Source organism: Stomoxys calcitrans, chromosome 1 (genome assembly GCF_963082655.1).
Source record: "Stomoxys calcitrans chromosome 1, idStoCalc2.1, whole genome shotgun sequence".
In the NCBI taxonomy this organism is placed as follows: domain Eukaryota; kingdom Metazoa; phylum Arthropoda; class Insecta; order Diptera; family Muscidae; genus Stomoxys; species Stomoxys calcitrans.
The window spans coordinates 199,077,357-199,086,574 of NC_081552.1; the positions used below are offsets into that span (position 1 = coordinate 199,077,357).

At 41.1% G+C, this 9,218-nt stretch overlaps 1 protein-coding gene across 1 annotated transcript in view; it reads right to left on the bottom strand.

Annotated features, from left to right (window-relative positions):
• The window catches only part of LOC106088126 (uncharacterized), a 527,532-nt gene extending 518,561 nt beyond the window's left edge, over positions 1–8,971 (bottom strand). Inside the window, exon 1 of the mRNA XM_059370442.1 lies at positions 8,778–8,971. The gene's annotated coding sequence lies outside the window, so the exon portion shown is untranslated. The remainder of the gene's footprint in view (positions 1–8,777) is intronic.
• Positions 8,972–9,218: the final 247 nt, after the last annotated feature.

Consider the following 9,218-nt stretch of genomic DNA (forward strand, 5'->3'; position numbering starts at 1 on the left):
TCAGATCGGCTTAGGTTTGGATATATGTGCCATATAGACCGACATCTCGCTATAAGGTTTTAGGCCCATAAAAGGCGCATTTATTGTGCGATTTCGCTAAAATATGGGACAGTGAGTTGTGTTAAACTCCTCGACATCCTTGTTTTATTTGACCTAGATCGGTCCAGATTTGGATAAAGCTGCCATATAAACCGATCTCCCACTTTAAGGTTTTAGGTCCGCATTAGGCGCATTTATTGTCAGTGAGTTATGTTAGGCTCCTCGACTTCCCTATTCAATACGCCCGGATCCGTCCAGATTTGGATATAGCTGCCTTTTATACCGATCTGCCAATTTAAAGTTTTAGGCCCATAAAAGTTGAATTTATTAACAGATTTCGCTAAACTCCGGCTATCTCGCAGACCTCAACAAGTCCGAAGGGGTTGTATCCTACGGATTCGACAAGTTGAAACTGAAGGTCTATGGAAGCGGTGGAGTTGGGGAATCAGGAGACGACTCAGCAGTTGTTGCTAAACACTTGCCTGTGGAACTATCGACCACATCGCTAAAGTCTGGCGGATTGCAGGAGATTGAAAACCTCCCTGCCACAAAAGAGACAGGAGGGGACATCGAAACGGGACCCGACAAGCCCTGTGTGGGTGGGTCATCAAGTTGGACTGGGCTCTAAGTGTGCGCCAGTGGGGAAGCACGGAACTCAGAAAGTACTTCGACGGCAGCAGTTAGTGAAGCATCTAAGGAGAAATCGTCCACACCGCTAGTGCCCAGCGTCCTGAGGAAGAGTGGTGGTCTACAGCTTTCTCACCTACCCCTGAGGATGAACTCCTGATGGAGTCAGAAGACGAGACTAACACAACAGTGGTGGAAGTTTTGAATACTGACTATGGTCCGGTTTCTACAGATAAATCTCCACCATTGTAAGGCCGCTTCGGCAGCACTGAAGGTCCTCCTGATGGCAGGGGGATTTGACGTGATTCTTATCAAGGAACTATGAGTGTGTGGACGAATGGTTCGTGGACCAAGAATTCCGGGATTTATAGTTCTCAAGGGTATGGGGAATGGGAGACACAGAGCCAGTATTCTTGCCAAGAGTAGTCTAAATGTTTTTCTTGTTCCGTCGCTAAGCACTGAAGATTTAGTAGAAGCCAGCCTTGAAATAAACAAGTCTCATTACTGGCTGGCTTCCCTATATATGGCGCACGATTCAGAGATGCCGCCTTCAAACCTTAAGTCGCTGGTTGAAGCCGCTTCTGTAGGGAAGAAAATCTTCATGGTAAAAAGTGATGCTAATGCACATCAGATATGGGGAAGTTCGGATGTAAACGAAAGGGGTGAGCTGCTTTTTAAATATTGGGTTGCCCAAAAAGTAATTGCGGATTTTTCATATAGTCGGCGTTGACAAATTTTTTCACAGCTTCTGACTCTGTAATTGCATTCTTTCTTCTGTCAGTTATCAGCTGTTACTTTTAGCTTGCTTTAGAAAAAATGTGTAAAAAAAGTATATTCGATTACAGTTCATTCCAAGTTTTATTAAAAATGCATTTACTTTCTTTTAAAAAATCCGCAATTACTTTTTGGGCAACCCAATATATTATAAGTTGCAATCTGGCTATTTGTAATAAAGGGGATAAACCGACCTTTATAACCAGGAACAGGCATAGGTACTAGATATTTCTATTGTATCGGAAGATATAAGTGGAAGAATAGCGACTGGGAAGTGTTGAATGACCACAGCTTCTATGATCATCATTATATTAGTTTCAGCCTTGGAGAAAATACTGAAGTAGTGGTCCCTCGGCTAAACGGAAGAAAGGCGGATTGGAACAAATTTCGGCACAAATTCTGCACCACTATCCCTTCTAGATTAGAAAAGGAAGTGGAAACTACGGAGGATATAGACATAGTGGTCAAGCGGATCACGAAGGAACTGAATGACTCGCTTGTGTCAGCATGCCCTAGTGCCAAGCCAAGGGGCAAACAGCGACCGCCACACGATTGGGACATCTGAGCTAAGGCTGAGCTAAGAAAATATAAGGGCGAGCTTAGAAAGGCTCAGAACAAATCCTGGGTAGAATTCTGCAGCTCCGTGGAGGATACATCTGAGGCCTCTAGGCTAAGGAAGATTCTGTCATCGAGACCTATTACGGTGGGGTATATTGAGAAGTCACAGAATGTATGGACAATGTCTAGTGAGGAAACACTAGAACTACTCGTTGGTACACATTTCTCGGGAAATTCTATAACGTACAACGTGGCGCCAGAAGAGGTTGTCACTGATATGCATTCGTCGGAGGCCATTAGGGGAATTGTGTCTGAGCCGAAAATCCTTTGGGGAATAAAAAGTTTTGAATCCTTTAAGTCGCCAGGCTCTGATGATGTATCACCGGTACCCGTTGAATTACAAGCCTTGTCTAATAGACTGGTACCCTGGCTTAGGGAGATATGCGTGTATCAGAATGTCGTATATACCTATGAGATGGAGGGAAACGAAGACCATTTTCATTCCGAAAGCAGAAAAACCCTACCGCATGAAGGCCAAAGATTTTTGTCCTATTAGTCTGTCATCCTTTGGAGGCCACCGTAGCGCAGAGGTTAGCATGTCCGCCTATGACGCTGAACGCCTGGGTTCGAATCCTGGCGAGACCATCAGAAAAAATTTTCAGCGGCGGTTTTCCCCTCCTCATGCTGGCAACATTTGTGAGGTACTATGCCATGTAAAACTTCTCTCAAAAGAGGTGTCGCACTGCGGCACGCCGTCCGGACTCGGCTATAAAAAGGAGGCCCCTTACCATTGAGCTTAAACTTGAATCGGACCGCACTCATTGATACGTGAGAAGTTTTCCCCTTAGTGGAATGTGCATGGGCAAAATGTGTTCATGGCAAAATTTGCAGTCTGTCATCCTTTATGCTGAAGACTCTTGAGAGATTGATAGACACATATCTTAGGGTAAAGATTCCTGGAGATCGCCTGTCGCGGCAGCAGCATGCATATAGTAAAGGCGAATCCACTGAAAAAGCCCTTCACGACATAGTTGGCTACATAGAGGATTCTCTCGCTGTCAAGGAATATACAATGGTAGCATTGAAGGTGCTTTCAATAATCTAAAACCAACGTGAAGTTAAAAAGATGGGTCAGCAGAGAAACACCACAAGGAGGTGTATTGTCTCCTCTACTTTGGAATATAGCCATTAACAATATGTTATTGTCTCTGGAAGAAAGAGGTGTAAAAGTGGTCGCGTACGCTGATGACGTTGCAATTGCGGTTAGGGGAAAGTTTCTCAGCACTCTAAGAGATAAACTTCAGGAAGCTCTACGTGCAACAGCAACGTGGGCTACCAAAAGTGGTCTGGCTATAAAGCAGCAGGAGATACAAGTTGCCTGCAGTAGAACCTGTCTCCTTGGGTGGAAAGAATGTTCCATTTACAGAAAGTGCAAAATACCTGGGTGTTCTGCTGGACAGAATATCCAACATTTTGGAAAGGTCAAGAAAGATCACTCTTGCCCTATACACCTACAAAAGAGCCATTGGCAAAAGTTGGGGATTTAGACCACATGTCATGCATTGGGTATATACTGCAGTTGGCAGACCTTTAATGCTATATGGTGTTGTGGCCTGGTGGACGGCGCTTTAAAAATCCACCTGCTATTCAATAGTCAAGCGGATCTAAAGAATGTCTTGTTTGTGCATAACACAGCTAGGACGACACCATCTGATGCACTGAATTTAATGCTACATCTAATGCCCCTGGACATTGTAGCTAGACAAATTGCTGCGACCACTGCCGTGAGGCTTAGGGAGCTTTCTTCTTGGTCATGTGGCGGCTACGGACACTGTGTTATCCATGATACAATGTCCTATATTCCAGGCAGTGTGGTTTACACCCTACCTGAGTCGCTTTTTGATAAAAAGTTGATCACTATTCCTGATAGAACCGATTGGAACTATGATATCCCTGGTAAAAGAAGTTACATAGACTTCTATATGAATGGTTCCAAACTAGACGACCAGATGGGCTTTGAGGTGTACTCTAAAGATCTAGAACTGTCATATTGAAAAGGTTACTCGACCACTGCAGTGTGTGTCAAGCGGAGATCCTTGCAATTAAGGAAGTGGTGGAATGGCTAAGATATAATGTCATTACGACGATTAGCATAAATATCTTCTCAGACAGCCATTAAATCCCTGGAGAATGTATTTCTGAACACAAAAACCGCCCTCTACTGTCGCCGATCTTTCAACAAGATTGCTGAACAGTGTAAAATTCACCTGTTCTAGGTGCCGGGCCACAGAGATCCCAAGGAACTGTAACGCGGAAGAGCTTGCGAGACTAGGAACTACCCTACAAACTCCAGGGATACTGGAATCTGTGGGTATGCCTCTAGCGACATGTAAGCTATGTTTTCAGGACCAGCCCCGAAGGACAACGAATGGTAGATGGTCACAAAGAGGAGATGGTGAGCATTCCAAAACTATGTGGCCTAATCTAGACTTGAAGAGGTCATGACAGATCATTGTCTATTCGGAAAACATGCTGACAGACTGAAGGTTGCCATATAGAACACCTTCTGTGTGTGGGTTTCATTTCTTTGAGAAGCTGCCTGATTTAGCGGACGTAAACATTCTCAAATTGTTAGGTATTTTATAGCGATCTGGATTTGGATAAACAACTTCTCAACGAAAATCTGAATTCAATAAACGCTATTGATGTTGAAAACAAGTAAAAAGGCGTTAAGTTCGGCCGGGCCGAACTTTGGATACCCACCACCTCGGGTATATATATAAACCACCTTTCGTCGAATCCGGGGAAAAATGTATACCTTATGACCCCTAGCAGCTATATAGAAATATGTTCCAATTTGGACCATATACTAATAAGTACAAGTCATTGTTCAACTGGGTAAAACAAAATTTTGCTCTTTTATCTAAAAATCAACCGCTCTGAACCATAAACGACACGGACGTCGAAAAGGCTAGCATACGTCACTGTGTCAAATGGCCCCAAAACCATAAATCAAGAGATCGGTCTATATTGCAGCTATATCCAAATCTGGACCTATCTGAGCCAAATTGAAAAATAATATCGAAAGTTTTATCACAGCTCACTGTCCCAAATTTCGGCGACATCGGACAATAAATGCGCCTTTTATGGGCTCAAAACCTTAAATCGAAAGATCGGTCTATATGGCAGCTATATCTAAATCTGAACCGATCTGAGCCAAATTGACAAAGAATGTCGAAGGGCCTAAGTCAACTCACTGTCTCAAATTTCAGCAAAATCGGATAATAAATGTGGCTTTTACACTAAATCGGAGGATCGGTCTATATGGCAGCTATATCCAAAACTGGACCGATCTGGGCCAAATTTGCGAAGGATGTCGAAGGGCGTAAGACAACTTACTGTCCCAAATTTTAGCAAAATCGGATAATAAATGTGGCTTTTATGGGTCTAAGACCCTAAATCGGAGGATCGGTCTACATGGCAGCTATATCCAAAACTGGACCGATCTGGGCCAAATTGGCGAAGGATGACGAAGGGCCTAAGACAACTCACTGTCCCAAATTTCAGTAAAATCGGATAATAAATGTGGCTTTTATGGATCTAAGACCCTAAATCGGAGGATCGGCCTACATGGCAGCTATATCCAAAACTGGACCGATCTGGGCCAAATTGGCGAAGGATCTCGAAGGCCGTAAGACAACTCACTGTCCCAAATTTCAGCAAAATCGGATAATAAATGTGGCTTTTATGGGTCTAAGACCCTAAATCGGAGGATCGGTCTACATGGCAGCTATATCCAAAACTGAACCGATCTGGAGCAAATTGACGAAGGATGTCGAAGGGCCTAAGACAACTCACTGTCCCAAATTTCAGCAAAATCGGATAATAAATGTGGCTTTTATGGGCCTAAGAACGTAAATCGGCGGATCGGTCTATATGGGGGCTATATCTAGATATAGTCCGATTTGGCCCGTCTTCGAACTTAACCTGCTTATGGATAAAAAAAGAATCTGTGCAAAATTTCACCTCAATATCTCAATTTTTGAAGACTGTAGCGTGATTTCAACAGACAGACGGACAGACGGACGGACATGTGTAGATCTTCTTAGATTTTTACGCTGATCAAGAATATATATACTTTATAGGGTCGGAAATGGATATTTCGATGTGTTGCAAACAGAATGACAAAATGAATATACCCCCATCCGTCGGTGGTGGGTATAAAAATTTTATCAGATTTAGATATAGCTCCCATATATATCTCTCACCCGATATGGCCTTTGGAGGCAGTAGTAGTCACAATTTTGGTCCGACCTTTACAAAATTTAGAACGAAATGTTTTATGTGATGTCCCAATACATGTGCAAAATTTCTTAAAAATCGATTCAGATTGAGATATAGCTCCTATATGTATCTTTCATCTGATGTGGCCGTTTAAGGCTGTACGAGGGTTGCCTTTTATATTTCGGGATGGGACAACCCTTATATTGCAATCTGCCAGCTCTATCGTAAAGTTTGAAATTTTTGAGGTTATACGTACTCAGAATGTTTTGACATACGAGCGCTATTTGTGTTGTTTACAGTAACTTAAAAGATTCATCTCGCCCAAAAAATGGAATTAAATCGTGAACATTTTCGTGTGATTATTTTTTACAACTTTCGACGTGGATTAACTCAGCAACAGTGCATCGATGAACTTAATTAAATTTTTGGCGATGAAGCTCCATCAAGGACCAGTGTTTATGGATGGTATGGTGAATTCATCCAAGGTCGTAGTTCACTCCAACACGAATTTCGTGAAGGTCGTCCAAAATCAGTTGTCGTTCCAAAAACCGTTGATGCTGTGAGCCAACTGTTAGTGCAAGATCATGCATGTGACCTAACGTGAGATTAGACATCCTTAGGCATTAGTGGCACCAGCATACATTCAATATTAGATGACCGTCGAACATGACCGTCGAACATGACCATCGAACATGACCGTTCGAAAAATTGGCTCGTACCAATTGTTCGAAAGAAATTCTCCAAAAATACGATCGCGGTGCTTCGAAACACCTCTATGACATCGTGACAGGTGATGAATCTTGGATTTACGTATGAGTATGAGCCCGAAAGTAAACAGAGGTCGACTGTATGGGTGTTTCAAGATGAGCCAAATCCAACAAAATTTGTCGCGTACGAAGCACTTCCAAGCAAATGATCGTCTGTTTTTTTCGGAAAAACTGGACATGTCGCAATCGTAGCACTAGACAACCAACCGCCGAGGACGGATCAATCTTCACCACGACAATGCCAGCTCCCACACATCTGCTCAAACAACTGCAATTTTGAGCACTCAAAACATCGATTTGAAGAGTCATCCGCCATATGGTCCTGACTTGACACCGAATGACTTATTTTTAAATGAGAGGTCAATGTTTTTCGACACCTGAAGAAGCGGTAGATGCGTTCAGAATGCATTTTTTGGAGATACCTCAATCGGAGTGGCAAAAGTGCTTCGACAATTGGTTCAAACGCATGCAAAAGTGTATAGATCTTAATGGGGAATATTTTGAAAAACAATAAAGCGATTTTCGATGATTAATATTTGTTTTTGTCTTCTCTAATCATGAAATATAACCCTCATAGTAGACACAATTCGTTGGAAAATCTTACAAAATTCTATTCAATGTTTCAATAGGTATGCAAAGTTAAAGTCTGACTAGATTTCAACATGGGTTCAATGTAAAAAAATGTAGTACGTAGACTTGGTGATGTAGGGTATTATATAGGCAGCTCCGCCTGACTTTTGCCTATCCTTACTGGTTTATTTAAAAAAAAAATCTAATCAATGTTTTTACCATCGTACAAATTTTGGCAAAATATCCTATGGAAATAAAATTGTAGAAAGTTTAGTATGACAAATACCTTGATAAGTGGTTTTCATTGTCATAGTTTTTAGTTCATGTCATAGTTTTTAGTTAATTTTTGTGCTGCCACCTAGACGTCACATTATGAAAGCGTGAATTTTTGCAAAATTTCCATAACTGGTTCTGAATTGCCGCATGCATACGTGATCGAGTAAAATTGTTCCAAATTTGTTTTAATATTAATTCTGTATTTTTGAGTGAATTGAACGAGAATTTTTAAAATTCAAGAACGCTGAACATTCGCGTTTGATCACAATTGACAGAAATTTGGCTTTAAAATTTGCATAAAAGTATTAAAATTTCATTTGCTACTAATGCAAGTGCAATAGTTTCACGCCAGTTTAAATAAGAAGCACCATCTATATATCCCACACATATTAATGTGGTGTGTGTCTTAGATAGAAAAACGAAGGCGACATCTTTATGCTTATTTCGTGGGATATTAAAACAGTTTTAAGTTCCAACCGGTAATACAACACCAAAACCAAAAAAAAGGTGTTCACTCATATGAACTGCGCATGCCTCGAATTTTAAAAATTTAAAAGAAAAAGAGAAAATATTTTGAAGAGAAAATGTTAAATGGCTTTTAAGAGGACTTTAGTTTGAAACGAGTAGTCTGGAATAACTTAAAATTTTAAGGAGGAGGAGGAGGAGGGAAAAGAGTGGCTTACTGGAAATGACTTTTCGCGGGAATTCTTCTTTTGTCAAAGCAAAAACAGAAAACAAACGCAACTGCAAAGTAGATAGCGAAGGTAGACTAATGAAAATGAACCAAAATGGACAAAATTGCTCTACGTTGATTACAGCTTACAGAAGGGATTCAATTTATACAAATGTTACTATAAATGAACAAAAAAACGAAATACTAACCAAAATTCCCTTCGTTAGCACGTCGATAGAAATAGTTCCACCTTCCACATATTCTCTGGTAATGTTTGGCAAAATCTTTAGGAATTGTTTTGAGTTTTTTTTTGCATTAAAATGACTACACAACACAAAAATTCACAATTTGCCGTAATAAAGGTAACCGTTCAAAGCACACATAAATGAAATAGTCAAATTAAAAAAAAAAAACAACACAAAATCTAACCGAACACAAGGAAACACAACCGAACGAGGCAAACGTGAGATAAGAACTAATCGTGGCCATGTAGTTTAGCTTTGAACAAGGGCATAGCAACCTGTTGAGTGGATGAATGGGAGACGGATATAGAGCTTTTGTCAACTTGTAAGGGAAACGGAAGATCGAGAAGATTAGTTTAAATTGATCTCTTAGTGAGAGGGAGAGATTTACATGTTACATGTTTGCAA